This window comes from Sturnira hondurensis, unplaced genomic scaffold, assembly GCF_014824575.4.
Source record: "Sturnira hondurensis isolate 20B ecotype Veracruz unplaced genomic scaffold, ASM1482457v3 Scaffold0004271, whole genome shotgun sequence".
Lineage (NCBI taxonomy): Eukaryota > Metazoa > Chordata > Mammalia > Chiroptera > Phyllostomidae > Sturnira > Sturnira hondurensis.
In genome coordinates, this window is record NW_028076902.1 from 2,687,287 (window position 1) to 2,710,988 (window position 23,702).

Genomic DNA, 23,702 nt, shown 5'->3' on the forward strand with positions numbered 1-23,702 from the left:
CTTTTCTACTGAGCAGTCACCACACTTTGCAGTAAATACTGTAATCATCTTACGGTGGTAAACACACTGCCTCCTGTGAGGGTGGAGTCACCTGAGGTGAGTTAACAGTGTATCTCCTAAAGACCACTGCCACATTTTCCCTTCATCATTTTGTGTCAAATCACAGTGATGGAACTGTGAGAGTATCATTTGTGCTTTACTTCCCCAAGTATCCAGGTGCCATCCAGTCTTGAAGGGCTCTTCACAGTCATAATGTGGAGGTTAAATGCCTCCCAGCATTTTTTCGTATTCTCCCTTTCCTATAGATGGTGGATCAGTGCTCCTCACAAAGCCCCGTCTTTCTACAGTGACTTCCTGATGGAATTGAGTCAGAGAATTTCCTTTTACCTTTTTACATTCTTCTGGGAAACATCTCCCCATCTTACAACTCACCCTTCCTAACTCCCTTTGGTCCTTTTTAGGAGACTTTTCTTTTCTTTTGAATTCAGGGATCTATAGGATGCCAGCAGGAGTCCCCCCAAGTCACCGAATCATTCCTTCACCTCACATTAGTCATGTCTAAAGGCAAAAGTATTACCAGTTTAGGTGAATGTGCATGTGCATGATGACCAAGAGAGAGGGTGAAGGAAAATAATTCTTAATATTTTCTTTCTCTGCTTGTTCTTCAAATTTTTGTTGGGAAGTTTTTGACTACTGATCCAATCTACTAATTATTGGTGTGTTCATATTTCAGTAATAAGCATACTTCATTTTATTGTGCTTCACTGTACTGCACTTCAGTGGATGCAATGGAAGCAGATGGAAGCAAGTCTATAGGTGCCATCATCCAATGACACATTCTCACTTCGTGTCTTTGCATCACAGTTTGCTAATTCTCACATTTCAAACTTCATCAGTACCATTGTGTTTGTTATTGTGATTTGTGATCGGTAATCTTTGATGTTACCATTGTAATTGTTTTGATGCACCATGAACGCAACTTTTTGAGATGGCAGACCTAATAAATGTCTTGTGTGTTCTGACTGCTCCTCCAGCAGCCATTCTTCCATCTCTCTCCCTCCACTCTGGCCTCCCTGTTCCTTGAGATACAAAATACTGAAACTAGGTCAATTAATAATTCTACAATGACCTCTAGATGTTCAAGTGAAAATAAGAATCTCATATCTCTCACTTCAAATAAAAAGTCAAAAATAATTAAGCTTAGTGAGAAAGACACCTTGAAAACTGAGACAGGCCCAAAGCCAGGCCTCTTGTGCCAGTCAGTCAAGCTATGAATACAGGGAAAATGTTCTTAAATTAAATAGTGCTATTCAGTGAACATATGAATGATAAGAAAGTAAAACAACCTTAATCCACAGAGGCCAGGTCACAGTAAAAAAAAATCACAGTGTATGCTGTGTGTATCGAATATCACACACCCTTACAAAATACATAGAACCAAACTAATGTCTTAAACATTATGGCTTAACATTATTCATGTCCAAATGCACAGCTAGTCATGATCTTGAAGCTATGCACCTAATTTATGTAACAATATTTAAGAAAAGAGTTTGTTTGTATCTCTCAGATCAGCTGCTACCTCTGCAGAGTTAACAGTATTGATAGAAAATTTTAGTGGTTTAGACAGAAGATCAAAGTAGCCACCACATTCCCTTAAGACAAAGCTTAATTCAGAGAAAAGCCCCTAACTTCAGTTCTATGAAGGCTGAGAGAGGTAAGGAAGCTTTGGAAAAGCCTGAAGCAAGAAAATGTTGGTTGTGAGGTTTAAGGAAAGGAGTGATTTCTATTACATACAAGTGCAAGGTGAAGCAGCAAGTGTTGATGTAGAAGCTGCAGTTGTTTATCCAGAAGAACTAGCTAAGGTAACTAGTAAGATAATAAGACAGCCTTCTTTTGGAAGCAGAACTGTTTATGACTTTCATACCTTGAGAAGAGAAGTTGATATCCTGTTTGAAAGCTTCAAAAGCCAGGCTTACTCTTCTGTTAGGGGATAATGCTGCTGGTCACTTTAAGTCAAAGCCAATGCTCATTTACCATTCAAAAAATCCTAGGGCCTTTAAGAATTATGGTAAATTTACTCTGCCTGTGCTCTATAAATGGAACAACAAAGTCTGAATAATGGCACATCTGTTTACAGCATGGTTTAATAAATATTTTTTTATTGTTTATGCTGTTCATTGTCCCAGTTTTTTTCCCTTTGCTCCCCTCCACAGAGCCCATCTTCAACTTCCATAGTTAATCCCTACACCACTGTCCATACCCACGGGTCCTTCATATATGTTCTTTGACTAATCCCTTTATCCTCTTTTGAATAGTTCTGGCCTCCCTCCTCCCCTCTTTCCACTGTCTATTGCATAACTCTATGCCTCTGGTTCTATTTTGCTCATTAGTTTATATTGTTCATCAGGTTGCTCTTACAAATAATACCATATGGTATTTGGCTTTTACCAACTGGCTTATGTGAATTAGCATAATAGTCTCCAGTTTCATCCATACTGTCATAAAATGTAGGAGTTCCTTCTTTCCGCTGCAAAGTATTCCATTGTGTAAATGCACCACAGTTTTTTTTTATCCACATATTTACTGATGGGAACTTAGTCTGTTTCTAGCACTTGGCTATTGTAAATAGTGCTGCTATGAACATAGAGGTACATAAATTTTTTTGAATTGGTGTTTTGAGATTCTTAGGGATATTCCCAGCAGTGGAATCACTGGATCAAAACATAGTTCCATTTTTAGTTGTTTGCAGAAATTTGGTACCATTTTCTACCCATCTGTATTCCCCTCAACAGTGTACTGGGGTTCCCTTTTTTCCACATCCTCACCAGCACTTTTTAAAAAATTTATTAATGATAGCCATTCTGACAGGTGTGAGGTGATATCTCTTGTGGTTTAATTTGCATCTATGTGATGGCTAGTGATGCTGAGCACACTTTCATATGTCTATGGGTCATCTGTATGACCTCCTTGGAGAAGTGTCTATTCAGGTCCTTTGACCATTTTTCAATTGGATTTTTTGTCATCCTGGTGTTCAGTCAAATGAGTTCTTTATATATTTTGGAGATTAAAATCTTGTCTGATTTGTCTTTAGTAAATATGTTCTCCCATACAGTTGGTTCCTTTTTCATTTTGATGATGGTTTCTTTAGCCATGCAGAAACTTTACTTCCCTTGCCTTAGGAGATATGCCAGCAAAGGGGGTAAGTAAAATGAGAAAACTTTCTTAACTTGGTGAAGAAAAAAGCCACACAAATTCTGGAATGCAGAGGGTCCCAATCAAGATAAACCTAAAGAGGCTCACTCCAAGACACATTACAATCAAAATGGCAAAATTTAAACACAAAGAGAGACTCTTNTTAGCCATGCAGAAACTTTTTAATTTGATGTAGTACCATTTGTTTACTTTTTCCTTTACTTCCCTTGCCTTAGGAGATATGCCAGCAAAGGGGGTAAGTAAAATGAGAAAACTTTCTTAACTTGGTGAAGAAAAAAGCCACACAAATTCTGGAATGCAGAGGGTCCCAATCAAGATAAACCTAAAGAGGCTCACTCCAAGACACATTACAATCAAAATGGCAAAATTTAAACACAAAGAGAGACTCTTACAGGTAGCAAGGGAGAAACAACTAGTAGCATACAAGGGAACTCCAATAAGGCTATTAGCTGTTTTCTCAACAGAAACCCTACAAGCCAGGAGGGACAGACATGAAATACTCCAGGTAATCAAAAACAAGGAACTGCAACTAAGACTACTCTATCTAGCAAGGCCCTCATTTAAAATGGAATGTGAAATAAAGAGCTTTCCAGAGACACATAAAAAAGACTAAAAGATACATCTCCACCAAACCAGTATTACAAGAGATACTAAAGGGTTGGCTTTAAGAAGAAGGTGAGGGAACGCAGGTACAATGGAAAAAATGGCAATGAATAAGTACCTAACAATAACAACCTTAAATACAAGTGGATTAAATGCTTCAATCAAAAGACATAGGGTAGGTGAATGGATAAAAAAAACATGACCCACATACATGCCAAATGAAAATGACCCACCTCAAAACAAAACATATCTACAGGCTGAAAGTGAAGTGATGGGAAATATATTCCATGCAAATGAACATGGAAAAAATGGTATCAATATGGTTATCAAACAGAATAGACTTCAAAACAAAGCAATAACAAGAGGCAAAGAAGGTCACTACATAAAATGTAAAGGAGCAGTTCAACAAGAGTATATAACTGTTGTAAACATAGATGCACCCAAATAGGAGCAACTAAATATATCAAGAGAGACAACAATATAGCCATTGTAGGGGATTTTAACATCCCACTGTCAAAAATGGGTAGATCTTCCAAACAAAAAATCAACAAATATGTTGTGGCTTTCTAGATCTAATTGAGTTACTTGATATTTACAGAACATTTCACCCCCAAAGAAACAAAATATATGTTCCTCTCAAATGTACATGGATCATTTTCAAAGATAGACCAGATGGTAGGACACAAAACAAGCCTTAACAAATTCAAGAAAATTGAAATCATATCAAGCATCTTCTCTGATCACAATGGATTGAAACTAGAAAGGAAGCTCAAGAAAATAATTTAAATACATGAGAGCTGAAAGTATGTTATTTAATAATGAATGCATTAACAATGAGATCAAGGAAGAAGTCAAAAAGTACCTAGAAACAAAGGAAAATGAGCACACAACAACCCAAAACCTATGGGAAATAGCAAAGACAGTCCTGAACAGAATGTTCATAGCAATACAGGATTATCTAAAGAAGAGATAAAAATCTCAAATAAACAACTTTACCCTACGTCTACAAGAACTAGAGGAAAACAACAAACAAAGCCCAAAGTGAGTAGAAGAAAGGAAATAATCAAGATCAGAAGAGAATTAAATGACATAGAGACTAAAAAAATAATTCAGAGGATGAATGAATCCAGGAGTTGGTTTTTCAAAAAGATAAACAAAATTGAAAAACTTTTAACCAGAATCATTAAAAAAGAGAGAGAGAGACCTGGCTGGTGTAGCTCAGTGGATTGAGCGCGGGCCTGTGAACCACACGATCGTGGTTCGATTCCCAGTCAGGGCACATGCCTGGGTTGCAGGCCAGTTCCCAGCAGGGGACTCTCAAGAGGCAACCATACATTGATATTTCTCTCCTTCTCTCCTTCCCTTCCCCTCTAAAGATAAATAAATAAAATCTTTAAAGAGAGAGAGAGAGAGAGAGAGAGAGAGAGAGAGGAAGAGAGAGAAGACCCCAATGAATAAAATCAGAAAGGCGAGAGGGAAAGTAACAACCAATACCACAGAAATTCAAAAAAATATAAGGAATTACTATGAACAAGTATATGCCAAGAAACTGGACAACCTTGGCAAAATACATACATTTCTAAAAACTTACAACCTTCCTAAGCTGAATCAGGAAGAAGTAGTAAATCTGAATAGACTAATTACAAGTGAAATTGAAGCTGTAATCAAAAATTACTGGCACATAAAAGCCCTGAACTAGATGACTTCACAGGCAAATTTTACCAAACATTCAAGGAAGAGCTAACTCCTATCATTTTCAAACTGTTCCAAAATATTCAAGAAGAGGAAAGACTCCCAAATATTTGTTATGAGACCAGTATTATCCTAATTCCAACCAGGCAAAGGCATAACAAAAGAAAATAAAATTATAGGCCAATACCTCTGATGAACACTGATGCTAAAATCCTGAATAAAATATTAGCAAACTAGATCCAGCAATATATTAAAAAGATCAGTATACCATGATCAAGTGGGATTTATTTCAAAGATGCAAGGATGATACAATATTCGCAGATCAATGAAGAGAATCCACCACATAAACAAGATGAAGGACAAAAATCACACAATCATAACAATAGGTGCTGAACAAGCATTTGATAAAATCCAACATCCCTTTATGACAAAAACACTCAGCCAAATGGAAATTGAGGAAGCATATTTCATCATAATGAAGGCCATATAAAAAACCTACTACCAACATCATTTTTGATGACCTAAAACTAAAAGAATTTTCCTTAAGATGAAAAATAAGACTAGAGTGTTTGCTTTCACCACTCTTATTCAACGCAGTACTTGGAAATTCTAGCCACAGGAATCATACAAGAAGAATAAATAAAAGACGCCCAAATTGTAAAGTAGGAAGTAAAACTCTCATTATTTGCAGATGACATGATAATGTACATAAAAACCCCTACAAGGCGTCACCAAAAAGTACTCAACCTAATAAGTGAATGTGGCAAAATAGAAGAATACAAAGTCAGTATTCAGAAATTGATGGCATTTTTGTACACCAACAGTGAACTATCAGAAAGAGAAACTAAGAAAAAAATCCCATTTACTATGGCAACAAAAAAATAATAATAAACTACCTAGCAACAAATGGAACCAGGGAATAAAAGACCTGTACTGGGAAAACTATAGAACACTGAAGAAAGAAAGTGAGAAAGATACAAATAAATATAAGCATACGTGTTGATGGGTTGGAAAAATCATCATCACTCCAAAAAACTCCCAAACACTACCCCTGACCCCAGCCAAACCCACCTCCTCCTCTTGCTTCCCCCCCCCAGATTTTGTCCAGTGTCCCTCATAGTAGTTCCTGAAAACCCTTCCCCTTGTTATCCCCTCCCACCTCCCCTCTAGTTACTGTCAAATTGTTCTTAATTTCTATGTCTCTGGTTATATTTTCCTTGTTTTTTTGTTCATTATGTTATAGTTAAAGATGAGATCATATGGTATTTGTCCCTCACCACCTGGATTATTTCACTTAGCATAATTCCCTCCAGTTCCATCCATGCTGTTGCAAAGGGTAGGAGCTCCTTGTTTCTCTCTGCTAAATAGTATTACATTGTGTAAATGTACCATAGTTTTTGGATCCACCCATTTACTGGTGGGCACTTAGGTTGCTTCCAGCACTTGGATATTGTAAATTGTGCTGCCATGAATATTGGCATGCATAGGTTCTTTTGGATTGGTGTTTCAGGGTTCTTGGGTTATAATCCCAGCAGTGGAATTGCTGGGTCAAAAGGCAGTTCCATAAAAAATGTTTTAATTTTTTGAGGAAATTCCATACTGTTTTCTACAGTAGCTGTACCAGTCTGCATTCCCACAAACAGTGCAGTAGAAATCCCTCTTCTCCACATCCTCTCCCACACTTGTTTGTTGATTTGTTTCTGATGGCCATTTTGACTGGTGTGATGTGGTATTGCATTATAGCTTTAGTTTGCATCTCTCTGATGGCTAGTGATGCTGAGCATCTTTTCACATGTTTCTGGGCCTCTGTATGTCCTTTTTGGAGAAGTGCCTGATGAAGTCTTTTGCCCATTTTTTATTTTATTTTTTTGTCTTCCTGGAGTGGAGTTGTGAGTTCTTTATATATTTTGGAGATCAAACCCTTGTCCGAGGTATCATTGGCAAATATGTTTTCCCATATAGTTGGTTCTCTTTTCAATTTAATGCTGTTTTCTTTAGCCCTGCATAAGCTTTTTAATTTGATGATGTCCCATTTGTTTATTCTTTCCTTTATGTCCCTTGCTGTAGGAGACATATCAGCGAAGATGTTGCTGTGTGGAATGTGTGAGATTTTCCTGCCCATGTTTTCCTCTAGAACTTTTATGATATCACGACTTATATTTAAGTCTTTTATCTACCTTGAATTTATTTGTGTGTATGGTGTAAGTTGGGATCAAATTTCATTTTTTTTTTTGCCTGTAGCTGTCCAGATCTCCCAACACCATTTGTTGAAGAGGCTATTTTCACTCCCTTTTATGCTTCTTCCCCCTTTGTTGAATATTAGTTGACCATAGGTTTATTCTGTTCCATTAGTCTATGTGTCTGTTCTTATGCCAGTACTGAACTGTTTTGATCACTTTGGCCTCATAAAATAGTTTGATGTCAGGTACTGTGACCCCTCCTACTTTGTTCTTCTTTCTCAAATTTGCTGTAGCTATTTGGGGTCATTTATGGTTCCATATAAATTTTTGAAATGTTTGTTCTACATCTGTGAAATATGTCATTGGTAGTTTTATAAGAATTGCATTGCATCTGTAAATTGCTTTGGATAGTATGGACATTTTGATGATGTTAATTCTTCCAATCCATGAGCATGGTACATGCTTCCATTTATTTGTGTCTTCCTTAATTTCTTTGTTCAGTGTTGAGTAGTTTTCTGAGTACAGGTCTTTTACTTCCTTGGTTAGGTTATTCCTAGGTACTTTATTTTTCTTGTTGCTATATCAAATGGGATTTCTTTCTTGATTTCTGTTTCTGACATTTCATTGTTGGTATACAAAAATGCTTTTGATTCTGGATGTGGACTTTGTATCTCCCTGTTTTGCCAAGTTCATGTATTAGGTCCAGTAGTTCTTTGGTGGAGTCTATAGAATTTTCTATGTACACTATTATGTCATCTGCAAAACAATGACAGTTTTGCTTCCTCCTTTCCAGATTGGACGACTTTTATTTCTTTTTCTTGACTGGTTGCTGTGGCTAGGACTTACAATACTACATTGAATAGAAGTGGTGAAAGCAGACATCCTTGTCTTGTTCCTGATCTTAGTGGAAAAGCTTTTAGTTTTTGCCCATTGAGTATGATGTTGGCTGTAGGTCTCTCATATATGGCCTTTATTATATTGCTGAATACTCCCTTCATTCCCACTTTGCTGAGTGTCTTTATTATAAATGGATGTTATATCTTATCAAATGTTTTTCTGCATCTATGGATATGATCATGTAATTTTGTCTTTTGTTTTGTTTATGTGATGTGTTACGTTTATTGATTTGTGAATATTGTACCATCCTTGCATCCTTGGGATGAATCCCAGTTGACCATGGTGTATGATCTTTTTAACATATTGTTGGTTGCAGTTTGCCAATATTTTGCTGAGGATTTTAGCATCTATGTTCATTAGTGATATTGACCCGAAGTTTTCTCTCTTTGTTATGTCTTTATCTTGTTTTGGAATTAGAATGATGCTGGCTTCATAAAAAGAGTTTGGGAGTCTTCCATATTCTTCATTTTTTTGGAATAATCTGTGGAGGATAGGGGTTAGCTCTTCCTTAAATGCTTTGTAGAATTCTCCTGTGATACCATCTGGTCCATGGCTTTTGCGTGTCAGGAGTTTTCTGATTACTGCTTCAATTTCATCTGCTGTTATTGGTCTGTTCAGGCTTTCTGCTTCTTCTTCATTAGGTTTTGGAAGATTCTATTTTTCTAGAAATTTGTCCATTTCACCTAGGTTTTCAAACTCCTTGGCATATAGTTGTTCATAGTAATTTCTTACAACCTTTTGTGTTTCTGTGGTATCAGTTGTAATCTCTCCTCTTTCATTTCTGATTGTGCTTATTTGGGTCCTCTTCCTTTTTTTCTTGATGAGTCTGCTTAAAGGCTTGTCAATTTTGTTTATCTTTTCAAAGAACCAACTCCTGCATTTATTGATACTTAGAATTTTGCTTTTATGTCATTTAATTCTGCTCTGATCTTGGTCATTTCCTTCCTTCTACTTGCCCTGGGTTGTCTTTGTTGTTGTTCTTCATGTTCTTGTAAGGATAGGGTTAGGTTGTTTATTCGAAATGTTTTTATCTTTTTTGTAGGCCTGTATTGCTATGAACTTCCCTCTCAGGACTGCCTTCCCTGTGTCCCATAAGTTTTGGGTTGTCGTGAGTTTATTTTCATTTATTTCCAGAAATTTTAAATTTATTCCTTAATCTTATTCTTGACCTATTCATTATTTAATAGCATGCTATTCAACAATGAGTTTGAATGTTCTGTTTTTTTTTCCTTGAGATTGGCTTCTAGTTTCAGTCCCTTGTGATCAGAGAAAATACTTGATATGATTTCAATTTTCTTAAAAAATTTTTGAGGCTTGTTTTGTGTCTTATCATGTGGTTTATCTTTGAAAATATTCCATGAACATTTGAAAATAATGTGTAATTAGCTTCTTTGGGATGAAGGGCTTTATATATATCAGTTAAGTCCATTTCATCTACTGCATTGTTCAATACCACAATATCTTTGTTGATGTTTTGTTTGGAAGATCTATCCATTTTTGACAGTGAGGTGTTAAAATCCCCTACTATTATTGTGTTGCTGTCAATATCTTTCTTGAAGTCCTCCAAGATTTTCTTTATGTATTTGTGTGCCCCTATGCTGGTCGCATATATTTACAATGTTTATGTCTTCTTGGTGGATTCTTCTCTTGAGTATAATGAAGTGACCTTCTAGGTCTCTTTTAATGGCTCTTCTTTTGGAGTGTATTTTGTCTGATATGAGTATTGCTACCCTAGCTTTTTTTTTTCCTGTTCATTTGCTTGGAAAATTTGTTTCCAGCCCTTCACTTTCAGTCTGTGTAGTTCTTTTGTTCTGAAGTTGGTATCTTGTGGGTAGCATATGTGTGGGTCAAGCTTTCTTATCCATTCTGCTATTCTATTTCTTTTGATTGGGGCATTTAATCCATTTATGTTTAATGTTATTATTGATAGGTACTTATTCATTGGCATTTTTTTATTCCTATGTTCCTCCCTCTGTCACTGTTTTTCTTCCTGTTCTTAAAGTAGACAGACCCTTCAGCATGTGTTGCAGAGCTGGTTTTGAGGAGGTATATTCTTTGAGACTCCTTTTGCCTGGGAAGCTTCTTATTTGACCTTCTATTTTAATTGAGAACCTTGCTGGACAAAGTAGTCTTGGTTTCAGGCTTCTCGTTTTCATTATTTGGAATATTTCTTGCCATTCCCTTCTGGCTTGGAGCATTTCCATTGAGAAGTCTGCTGCTAGTTTTATTGGGGCTCCCTTGTATGTTACTTTCTGTTTTTCTCGTGCTACCTTTAGGATTGTCTCTTTGTCTTGGAATTTTACCATTTTAATTATGATGTTTCTTGAAGTGGATCTCCTTGAGTTCCTTTTGATTGGGGCTCTCTGTGACTCCTGGTTTTGTGTGAATTTTTCTCTCATCAAATTAGGGAAGTTTTCCATCATTACTTTTTTAAACAGGTTTTCTATCCCTTGCTCTTTTTCTTCTCCTTCTGGTATTCCTATTATACGGATATTATTATCTTTCATGATGTCCTGCATTTCTCTTAACCCCTCTTTGTTCTTTCTGAGTCTCTTTTCTTTTTCTTTTTCATTCTTGGTATTTCTTTCTACCTTGTCCTCCAGTTCACCTATCTGATCCTCTGCTTCATCTAGCCTGATTTTGATTTTTTTCTATTGTGTTCTTTAATTCAGAGATTGTATTCTTCATTTCCTCTCGGCCCTTGTTGATAGTTTCTATTTCCTTTTCTTTTTCTTTTTCTTTTTTTAGTGGAGAAATTTTATTTCTTAACAAATGTCACTGAATACATTGAAATCGGTGTTGGTCTTCTAGGGTTATCCTAATAAAGTAGCACAGATGGGGTGACTTAAAATGACAGAAATTTATTTCCTCCCAGTTCTGGAGGATAAAAGTTCAAGGTTAAGTTGTTGGCAGGGCTGATACCTTCTGAGACCCCTTGCTTTGACTTGCAAATAGTTGTCTTCCTCGTGGATTTTCAAATGGCCTTCCCTGTGTGTCTTTCCTAAGAGCTTCTTCTTCTTTTTTTGTTTTTTGTTTTTCTATTTTAAATGTATTTTATTGATTGTGCTATTATAGTTGTCCCATCCCCCCCTTTATTCCCCTCTTCACTGCACACCCCCTTCCACCCACATTCCTCCCCTTTAGTTCATGTCATTGGGTTGTACATATACGTTCTTTGGCTTCTACATTTCTTATACTATTCTTAATAGGCCTCTGTTTATTTTCTACCTACCATTTATACTACTTATTCTCTGTAACTTTCCCCCCTCCCTTCCCCTCTCACTACCCTGTTGATAACCCTCCATGTGATCTCCATTTCTGTGGTTTTATTCCTGTTCTAGTTGTTTGCTTTTGTCTTTGTTTTATGTGTGATTATTAATAACTGTGAGTTTGCTGTCCTTTCACTGTTCATATTTTTAATCTTTTTTTTCTTAGCTAAATCCCTTTAACATTTCAAAGAATAAGGGCTTGGTGATGATGAACTCCTTTAACTTGACCTTATCTGAGAAGCACTTTATCTGCCCTTCCATTCTAAATGATAGCTTTGCTGGATAGAGCAATCTTGGATGTAGGTCCTTCCCTTTCATGACTTGGAATATTTTTTTTCATCCCCTTCTTGCCTGGAAGGTCTCTTTTGAGAAATCAGCTGACAGTCTGATGAGAACTCCTTTGTAGGCAACTTTCTTCTTTTCTCTTGCTGCTTCTAAGATTCTCTCCTTATTTTTAATCTTGGGTAACTTAATGATGATGTGCCTTGGTGTGTTCCTCCTTGGGTCCAACTTCTTTGCAACTCTCTGAGGTTTCTGCACTTCCTGAGTCTATTTCCTTTGGCAGATTAGGGAAGTTTTCCTTTATTATTTGTTCAAATAACTTTTTCACTTTTTGCTCTTCCTTTTCTTTTTCTGGTACTCCTATAATTCAGATGCTGGGATGTTTAAAGATGTCCTGGTGGTTCCTAAGCCTCTCCTCCTTTTTTTGAATTCTTGTTTCTTCATTCTTTTCTGGTTGAATGTTTCTTTCTTTCTTCTGGTCCAAACTGTTGATTTGAGTTCCACTTTCTTCCCAGCACTATTGTTTCCCTGTACATTTTCCTTTATTTCACTTAGCATGGCCTTCATTTTTTCATCTAATTTGCGACCAAATTTAACCAATTCTGTGAGTATCCTGATTAGCAGTATTTTGAACTGTGCATCTGATAGGTTGGCTATCTCTTAGTTGCTTAGTTATATTTTGGGGGGCTTTGATCTGTTCTTTCATTTGGGCCATTTTTTGTCTTTGTACGCCTACTATGTTTAAGGGGCAGAGCCTTATGTGTTCACCAGGGCAGGGAAACCCACTTCACTGCTTTGTGACCCTGGATGTGGGGAAGGGTTTGAGAGAGAACAATGGTGCTTGCTCTACTCTCTGCCAGATTTCAGTCTCTTCCCCCCGCTTGCCCCAAGCAAATTAGGTCCTTGTGGTACTGATTCCCAGGTGGGTGGGCTTGTGTTTTTTCTAACAGCCTGTGGGTCTCTCCAACAAACTCTCCTGTGAGGCTGGGAGTTTCTCCTAGAACCTCAACCCCCACAGGTGTTTTCATTTGGTGGGTTGAGGCTTTATTTCTCTGCACTGGAACCCTGGACTACATGGTCTGTTTCGCTTCCCAGCCGTTCCTCCCAGTTTATCTGCATACAAATGTGGGACCTCCCACTCTTCCAGCCACCACCTCGCTGGGACCACCAGCTTCTGCCTTGCCAGCGGGCCGCTGTGCTGCCTTGCCTCGAGTCTTCTCCACCTGGCTGCAGGTCTCCGTGCCTCCTACTGGTCTGGATGAATATTTCTTCTTTAACTCCTTGTTGTCCATCTTCCATACAGTTAGATTTTCTGTCAGTTCTGGTTGTTTTTTGTTTTTAAATTGTTGTTGTCCTTCTTTTGGTTGTGTGAGGAGGCACAGTTTGTCTACCTACACCTCCATCTTAGGTGGCAGTCCTCTATTTTCTTTTTCATGTTGATATAACTTGCAGTGTGTTCATTGTAGTTTCCCTGTAGGTTTTGGTAATTGTTTGTGAGCTCACTGAGCTTCCTGGTAACCATTCCTTTGAATTCAATATCTGATAGTTGACTTGCATCTATTTCATTTAGCATTTTTTTCTGAGGTTTCCTCCTTTGCTTTCATTTGGAGATTGTTTCTTTGTCTTTCCATTGTTTGTTTGTGTTCATTTGGAGGAGGAAGGCAAAATGGTTTAATACAGTGTGAATGTATTCTATGGTATTTAAAGTACCAACCCACACAGAAGAGATAGAAAATCCTTTGGATATATATAGTGTTAACCATGATATTTCACAGAAGTAGCCACTTTTTAGAAAGGATAGAAAAAAGAGAAGATTCTTGTTGTGGGGAGAATTACGTTACTTTTTGAAGGGATTTTTTTCTATCCCTTGCTCCTTTTCTTCTACTTCCTCTATCCCCATTTTGTAAATATTATTATGTCTTATGTTGTCCTGCAGGTCCCTGAAATGATCTTTGTTCTTTTTGAGTTTTTTTTCATTTTATTGTTCTGACTGGCTGTTTGTTTTCTACCTGTCTTCCAACTTGCCTATTTAATCTTCTGCTTCATCTAGCCTGCTTTTAATTCCTTCTATTATATTCTTCATTTTAGTTATTGTATTAATCATTTCCTTCTGGATTTAATTCATAGTTTCTATGTCCTTTTTCTATGTCCAGAACAACATGCTGATGTAGTTCTCACAAAGTTCCTTGTAGCCCCCATAAATTTCTTCATAGTTGTCACTGAGTCTTTGAGCATCCTTATAACCATTATTTTGTGCTCTATGTCTGATAGATTGCTTGCCTCAATTTCATTTAGGGTTTTTTTTCTGGGGATTCCTTTTTCTTTTAATTGGGTTTTTTCTTCATCTCCCTGTTTTAAGTGACCCTTTTTGTTTGGTTCTGCATATTAGATTGATATGCTTTGACTCCTTGTCTTTGTGTGGTGCCTTCTATGGTAGGAGAAATGTGGGACTTGTAGTGCTGTCTTTTGGATCTCCTGAGTTGGGTGCTCTTTGGATGCTCTTTATGCCATTTCCGTGGCTCTTTTACAATTGAGTTTTGGTTGTTGTTGGGTCATTCTTGGTAGGGTTCTTCCCTCCAGCTCACTGACTGACAGTCATACCACCCCCCATGACTTGTATTCTGTTGTACAGGCACTGCCAGAACAAACAAAACAACCCAGGAAATAAAATCCACACCAGCAAAAATGCGACCAACCACAATCACAATATCAACAACAAATGAGAAAACAGTAATAAAGGTGGAAAGAGAATAAGGATATTATAAGAAAAGGAAAACTAATATGAGATGACAAAAAGAAAAATGATTTAGAGAGGGTACAGGGTAGGGAATAGAAACAAGGCAAAGAAGGAAAGAAAACAAAATTTACAATGTAAAAAAAAAGGGAAAGGAAGAAGAAAAATTGAGTAAGAAAAGGGAAAAGTATAATATAAGGTTTAAAAATTAAAAAATAGTAAAAAATAGGAACAAAATTGAAGATAAACAACCACCACAGCAATCTCAATGACAAATGAGCAAAGATTATTAAGGTGGAAAAACAATGAGAATTTACAAGGGGGGAAAGGAAAGAAAAACGATTATAAGATATCTAAAGGGAAGAAAAATAATTCCGACAGGATACAGGGCGAAGAAATAATCAGAATAATACTAAAAGCCAGGCTAACAGTGGGAAAAACATAATTTAAAATGAAAATAAGAAAGGGCAGGAAGAAGGCAAAATGGCACATGAGAGGGGAACAGTAAAATTTGAGATTTGAAATAAAAAATAGTAAACATTTAGGAATAAAATTGTAGAAATGCAAGAACAAGTATCATATCAATGACAAATGAGCCAAGATTAATATAGGTGGAGAGAAAATAAGGATATTACATGAAAAAAAAGAATGTGAGATGACCAATGGAAAAAAAATGGTTTTGAGAGGCTGGAAGGAGGAGAAATAGTGAGAGTGAGGAATATAAAACATGGTGTAGGAAGGGAAAAATAAAATTTAAGACAAAAAGAGAAAGATAAAAGGCAAAATAGCATAAGAGAAAGGAGGAGTACAATTTTATATCTGAAATAAAACTAAAATAAAAAATGGTGAAATAGTAGAAACAAAGTTGAAGAAAAAGGAAAAATGTTAAAAAGCTATGAAGGAGAAAAAATAACAAAAATAATGGAGATAACTGAGGTGGAATTTGTCTCAGCAGAGTCTAGAATTTACTACTGTCTTTCTGGATCTACTCCTGGTAATGTCAGATGGTGTCCCAGTCTAGCCCTACACAGCCTGTTTGAGGCTACATGTAATCCACAGTCTGTGGCTGTCTGCTTCAGGCCTGGCTGGTCTTTCCTGTTCTGCCCTTACTGCTTTCCATCAGCACGAGGCCCAGGAGTGATCCATCTAATGTCCCAGAGCACTGCAATTACCACCTCTGCCAGCCTCCAGAGGGGGCCTCTGGTGCAATTGGGTCAGTAGAATCTCTGGATCATCCCTCAGAGGTGCTTTTCAGTCTTCAGGGAAGATGGTGAGTGTGTTTCCCCACTCCCTCACAACATGTCTTGGTCTATCTCAGATTATTTCCCATAATGTGTAGTTTCTGATGAATTAATTATTTATTTCCTGCGAGGGGCAAATTTGTATAAAAGGGCCAGCTCTTTCCTGCTTGTTGCTGATGGCAGTGTTGTATAAGAGCTGAGGCTGGAACACCCCTTGCTATGCCTGCCTGTAATCTTTCTGCTCTGTTGGTTTCAGCAAATCAGGGCTCAAGGAACCAGCGTAGCTAGTGGTGTCTGATAAAAGTTCAGAAAACGCCCTTTTAGAACTTCTTCTTTCCCCTATGGATATGTGCCTGGCAGGGAGCTCCTGAGCCTGACCTCATGATTCTGCAGAGCCTGCAACCCCCCAGCTGAGGTTTGGGTACACCTGCCTGTGAAGGGACTTGCTGGCTGCAAAGATTCTCAAATTCTCTGCTCCTGGTCATCCAGGCCCCAACTTGTTGCTCTCTTGGGAGATGCAGACCTGAATTTTCCCCTCTGAGTCCCATACTCACCAGCTATGCTGGATGGGGTCCCACACAATCCCTTTGCTGGGCTTCTTTCTGTTCTTCCCGTGCAGCTGGACTCAGTAGGAATGAACTGCACTTTCTTTCTGGTTTCTTAGTTGGCAGAGCCACTGTATACTTGCATGGGGTCCCCACACAGCCATGCCTCAGCTCCCCTTTTAAAAAGTCTTTATGTGGCATCCACATTGCAGCACAGAGCCATGGACTGGCTCTCCATACACTCTACATCCCCCAAAACAAAGGCCTTTCTTGGTCAGTGCTGTCCAAAGCCTGCCAGTGCCTTTGACAGTTTTAGGAGATAGAGTTTCTCTCTGAAACTCTCCTGATTGGTGACGAAGCTATGGATGTGCTGCTCACTGCATGTATGCAGCTTGAGTCTCCCAGACTCCATATATCCTTCCAAGTCTTTCCTGATTAGGGTTGGGTGTCCCTGTGTGTGGTGAGGGGACCACTAAGCTTTGTTTTCTGTCTGATCTCTCCTTTGCTGTAGATGCCTCATCCAGAACATTTCTCTCTCAACTTACAAAATCTCTTCCTGTATGGTGCAAAGCATCCTTTGTACTCCTTGGCTTAAAAAATTTATATCAGCTGTGATTTTGTTGATTGTTCAGGTCATTTGTTGGAAGATTGGCTGAAAAATCTGTGCTGGGGGCCTGAGCAAGTAGTCTCAGCTTCCACCTACTCAGCCACTCTTATCTCATCTTCTTCAATTTTCAAATGATAGTTTTGCTAAGTAAAGTAGTCTTGGTTATATATCCTTCCTTTTTATTACTTTGGATATATTCTGTCAATTCCTTCTGGCATAAAATGTTTTTTGTTGAGAAATCAGCGGAGAGTCTTATGGGAGCTCCTTTGTAGATAACTTTCTCTTGCTGCTTTTAAGATTCTCTCTTTATCCTTAACCTTTGCCATTTTAATTATGATGTGTTGTGGTGTGGGTCTCTTTGGGTTTATTTTGTTTGGGACTCTATGCTTTGTGGACCTCTGTGCCTTTTTCCTCTACCAAGTGAGAAACATACTCAGTCATTATTTCTTTAAATATGCTCTCAATTCCTTGCTTTGCCTATATTTTCCTGCTGGTATCCCTATGATGAATGTGTTATCCCAAATATCACTTAAATTATCTTAATTAGAATTATTTTTTCTTCTTTAATTTCTTCTTTATTTTCTGCTACCATGTCTTCTAAATTGCTTGTTCGATCCTCTGCTTCATCTAATCATCTATTGATTTCTTATAGTGTATTCTTCATTTCATATGTTGTATTCTTTATTTCTGACTGGTTTTTTCTGGTCTCTATGTCATTTCTTATGCTTACTATCTCTTGATGTTCTCACTGATTTCATCCATTCTAACCCTAAGTTCTTTGAGCATTCTTATTTCCATTGTTTTGAACTCCGTGTCTGATTGATTGCTTGTCTCTATTTCATTTAGTTCTTTTTCAGGAGATTTCTCCTTTTCCTTCATTTGGTGCATGTTTCTTTGTCACCTTATTTTGGATGCCTCTCTATACTCATCTCTGTGTACTAGGTAGATCTGCTCCCACTCATCCTTGGTAGGGTGGCTTTATACAATAGGTGTACTTTGGGGCTCAGTGGTATAGTATCCCTGGTCTCCTGAGCTGGGTGCTCCAGGAGTGTCCCTGTGAGTTATGTGATCCCTCCTGTTGTAGTTGAGTCTTGATTGCTGTTGCCTCATCTGTGGGTAAAGTTGACCCTCAGGCTGGCTGACAGTGAGGACTGATATCAATCAGAGTGCATGACATGCTTTGCCGGGGCTTACCTATGAAGTAGAATTTGCCCCAGGTGGTTCTGGTGCCTGCTGAGACCTCTGCTTGGGTATGCCACTTGTGGAGCTAATTGGGTTGTTTTTCAATGTGGTGTGAAATCAAACACCTCTGGGTATATTTTAAATATTCCCATCCAATTCATTTTAGGGCCTGCTAAGAGATGAAACTTGTTTTTTTTAATATTTTATTGATTATGCTATTACAGTTTTCCCAATATTCCCCATTTTATTCCCCCTTCACTCTGCGTCCCCCAACCGTCCAGCATTTTACCCCTTAGTTCATGTCCATGGGTTGTACATATAAATTCTTTGAATTCTGTTTCCTATACCATTTTTGACCTCTCTCCATCTATTTTATGCCTACCAATTATGCTTCTTCTTCCCTTAACCTTAATCCCCTATTACTCCCCTCCCTCTCTCTACTAAAAACCCTTCATGCTGTGTCCATTTCTCTGATTCTGTTCCTGTTCTAGTTGTTTGGTTAGTTTTTGTTTTCATTGTTTTTTATTTAGTTCATTTGTTAATAGTTGTGAGTTTGTTGTCATTTTGTTGTTCATGTTTTAAATCTTCTTTTTCTCAGATAAGTTTCTTTAACATTTCATATAGTAAGGGCTTGGTGACAATAAACTCCTTTAACTTGACCTAATCTGGAAAGCACTTTATCTGCCCTTCCATTCTAAATGAAAGCTTTGCTGGATAGAGTCATCTTGGATGTAGGTCCTTGCCTTTCTTCACTTGGAATACTTCTTTCCAACCCCATCTTGCCTGCAAGGTTTCTTTTGAGAAATCAGCTGATAGTCTAATGGGAACTTTTTTTGTAGGTAACTGTCTCCTTTTCTCTTGCTGCTTTTAGGATTCTCTCCTTATCTTTAATCTTGAGTAATGTAATTATGATGTGCCTTTGTGTGTTCCTCTTTGGGCCCAGCTTCTTTGGGCTTCCTGGACTTCCTGGAAGTCTATTTCCTTCACCAGATTGGGGAAGTTTTTTTTTCATTATTTGTTCAACTAAGTTTTCAATTTTTTGCTCTTGTTCTTCTCCTTCTGGCACCCCTATGATTCGAGTATTGGAACATTTAAATTTGTCCCAGAGTTTCCTCAGCCTCTCTTAATTTTTTTTTTAACTCCTGTTTTTTCATTCTGTTCAGGTTTGGTGTTTGTTTTTTTCTTTTGTTCCAAATCATTGATTTGAGTCCTGGTTTTCTTCCTGTCACGGTTGGTTTCCTGAATATTTCACTTTCACTTTGGGTATTCTTTGATTTTTACTTTTTGACCAAGCTCAATTGATTCTGTGAGCATTCTGATTACCAGGGCTTTATATTCTCCAACAGATAGGTTGGTTATCTCCTCATCACTTAGCTCTTTCTGGGGTTTTGCTCTGTTATTTTATTTGGGTCCTGTTACTTTGTCTCCATGCACCTGTTATGTTATAAGGGGGCGGGGCCTTAGGTATTCACCAGAGGGGCAACCCTCCTTGTTGTGCTGCAGCACTGCCTGTGGGGGAGGGGCCAGAGAGGGAACAATGCAGATGGCCTGCTTGGCTCTAGCCCCACTTTCCAACGAACTCTGGAACTCTGGTCCGAGACTGGGAGTTTCTTCCACTGCAGCAACCCCTGCCATAGTCCACAGTCAGCTCCGAGTCTCAGTTTCCCATTCAACCAGCCCTGCCCACATGATCCACTGCCTTGCTGTGGGTTCTCTTTGTCCACCTGTCTCACTGGTCTGGTTGGTCTGGTTGACTGTTTCTTTAATTCCTTGGATGTTGGAGTTCCATGTAGTTTGATTTTCTGGCACTTCTGGTTGTTTATGGATTTTAGATTGCTTGTTATCCTCCTTTTGGTTGTGCAAAGAAATGAAGGGTTTCTACCTATGCCTCCATCTTGGCCAGAACTTTGAAACTTGATTTTTAATTCTAGATTCTTTTGTCCTAGCACATTTGGATCAGGAGAAAATACTGTATTTATATTAGACTGTTGAGGATCGCTCTGCCTGGTTCTAGGAATTGTAACTCTACCACCTGTGCTAAGGAGGAGTCAGTGACCTCTGGAATGTGAGCCGCAGGAAACAAGGCTTGTCTCTGGTAGAAAATGCTGCCTCAGTTTCCTCCCTGCCCTCAAAGCATGGTCGGAAGTCCTTGACAAGTAAGACCCCTCACAGTGAGGGGTAACCTAGGCCAGACATGATAACTTGGGAGGCCTTCATAGAAGGACTTGGGGGGCTGCAACAAAGAGCAATGGCCTCTCACCCCCCAGCTTTGAGATAGCCTGAGTCCCCACGTTCTCTGGGAGAAGTGCTTCCTGGCTGTAATCCTCTTAAGCCTGAATACCTGATGGGGAGGGATGCAGCTCCTTGCCTTGCTAGAGTGTATCCTGGGGAAAAATCTGGAATCACAAAGACTTCCTGATAAACCTGTGAAATCTGCTCTGCTAAGAGTGCTTTCATTCATATGTTAAGGGTTCAAGCAGTAAACTCTAAAACTCTGTTCCTGACAGACTCTGACTCAGACTAAGCCCTCAGATTTCTCTGAAATGTTATCTACTGTTTGATCCTTGCCGCCCTGTATTCCTGTATATTACCACCCAATAAAAGCCCTTGGAGAAAGGGACTCAATGCCTTTTTCTCTCTGGAGAAACTGGCCACTGCTCAAGGCCTGTTTCCTTTGGGAAACTGGCTACCTCTCCTCCCCAAGCAGATCACATTATGTCTCAGTCATGTTTACTCTGATCCATGGCACGGACAGGGGAACTTACGAGGAAAGTTGCCCCCAGATTTACATTAGACCTGCTATTCTTATTGAATATTGCATAATGGTTTTCATTCCCTTCTTCAAAATTGTATAAAATAAACAAAGTTTTTGTCTTGTTTGTTTTGGCAGGTTAGCTCAAAAAATATGTAAGCCATTTCTGCATCCTTGTCCTACTCAACAATGTTGTTTTTTGGTGTTTAGCAGATAACTGGTCTGTGCATGTTTGTTGGGAAACTACTGAAGGTCAGAAAAAGAACCATATGAGGCCTGTCCAGGAAAAGCCCAGCCATTATTAATATAATGAGACTGGTGTGTGCAACATTGATGTAACCTGGCAGTCAAGGACTGTGGACTGGAATGTACATGCATGAACAATGATGACTTCACTCTACTAGTAGTGGGGATGGGTAGATGCTGTTGAGTGAACATGTGTGCCCTGTGGCCATCATATTCGAAATAACTAAGTGACTAGAACAATAAATATGTATCAAATTTTGCATTAAGCTTGAACTCCACAGAAACTATTTGGATAATTCAGAAGGCTTTCAGGGAAAATACAATGAATGCAGCACGAATAAAAGTATAGTGCAAATGCTCCAAAGATGATCAGGAATCTGTTGAAAGTGACCCATGCTCTGGAAGGCCTGCAACAAACAGAACATCTGAGAATGTTGAATGTATACAGGATGCAATCAACAAAGATTAGTGAACCGTGTGAGGTCCCAGGGTGTCTGCTTTGAACAAGACTGTGGCGTCATTGTATTGTGTACAGTGTTTCTCATATCTTGTATCTTCTTCAATAAATGTCTCTATGCTTCATATTGCATGGACGGGTACTTTCTGGACAGACCTTGTGGGTACCTGCGTAATTCTCACCCCTATCAAGATGCAGAATGTTTCCTTATTTTAGCAAATCCTTCAAGCCCCTTTAACGTCAATCCTTGCCCACACCTGTATGCATAAGAAGCAATCCTTTTTCTGATTTCTATCAATACAGATTAGCTTTGCTTATGCTAGAATTTCATTTAAATGGCATGTACTCCGTATGGCTTCTCTTGCTCAGCAAAATGATTTTGAGATTCAGCCATGTGCTTGAATATATATGTAATTTGTTCCTTTTTATTGCTGAGGAACATTATTTATAAATATGTAATCACAATTTATTTATACTTCTGTTGCAGGCATTTCCCCTTCTCTGGTCCCTTCCCCCCAGTTTTTATACTGTTGTAAGGATGGCCACTATTGACATTCATGTATAACTCTTGTAATGTTTATATATTTTTTAATTTCTCTTGGGTAAATACTTAAAAGTGGAATTGCTGGTTTATAAGACACACACATATTTAAGATAAATGTCCATATATTCTGTTATAGTTTGTTTTTTCTAGATGATTTATAGTTTTAGATTTTCCATTTAGGTCTGTGAATTATCCATTTTACATTAATTTTGTGTGTACTGATAGGTATGAGTCAGGGTTCTTCCTTCCCATCTCACCCCTGATTTGTATATTCAGTGGTTCCAGTACCATTTACTGAAAAGATTTTCTTTCTTCACTGAATTGCTTTGGTTGGTCAGAAATCAATTTGCCATGTAAATGTGAATCTATTTCTGGATTCTCTTATTTCACTCTGTTCATCCATATGACTGTCTTTATTCCAATATCTCACTTATTATAGTTATATAATAAGCTTTAAAGTCTAGTTTTATAGACACATATTCTAACTTCATTTTTTTCTTTAAGATTGTTTGGGGTATTTTAGGTGTTTTATATTGTTACATAGATTTTATTTTTAAGCTTTATTTTATTTTTGATTTTAGAGGGGGGAAGGGAGTGAAAGAGGGACAGAAACAATGATGTGAGTGAGAAACACTGACTGGCTGGTTCTGGTACGCCCCAGGACTGGGAATGGGACATGCAACCCAGGTGTGTGGCCTAACTGGGAATCAATCCAATGACCTTTTGGTTTGCAGGAGGGTTCCCTGCACCCTCATCGTCCAGGGCTATTGACATATGAATTTTAGAATCAGTTTGTCAATGATGCCCTCTGGTATTTTTTCTATAATGATGCCCTCTGGTATTTTTATTGGAATTAAATGGAGGCTATAGATCAATTTGAGGAGAATTGAGATTTCACATCACAATTTCGAGACTTTAAAACATAAACATTGTATATGTCTCAAATGTCTCAAATTTAGTATAATAGCTTTATTTTCTCAATAATAGCTTCAGTATAGGGGTTTTACAATATATTATTAAATGTATCTGTTCAGGTACATTATTAAATGTATCTGTTCAGGGCAGGGCAGGGAATATAGAACAGAAAACTGTACTTGAATAAGAATTTAATAAAAAAAATAAGTGAGTGAAAAAAAACTAGAAAGGAATTTCAGACAGAAATTTGGAGTGATAACAGGGCTCATTTTGCCATTTCCCTTCTCTCAAGTATTACAGTTCTGTACTTGGTATTCAACATTTTGAAGTGCTGGTTTCCAAA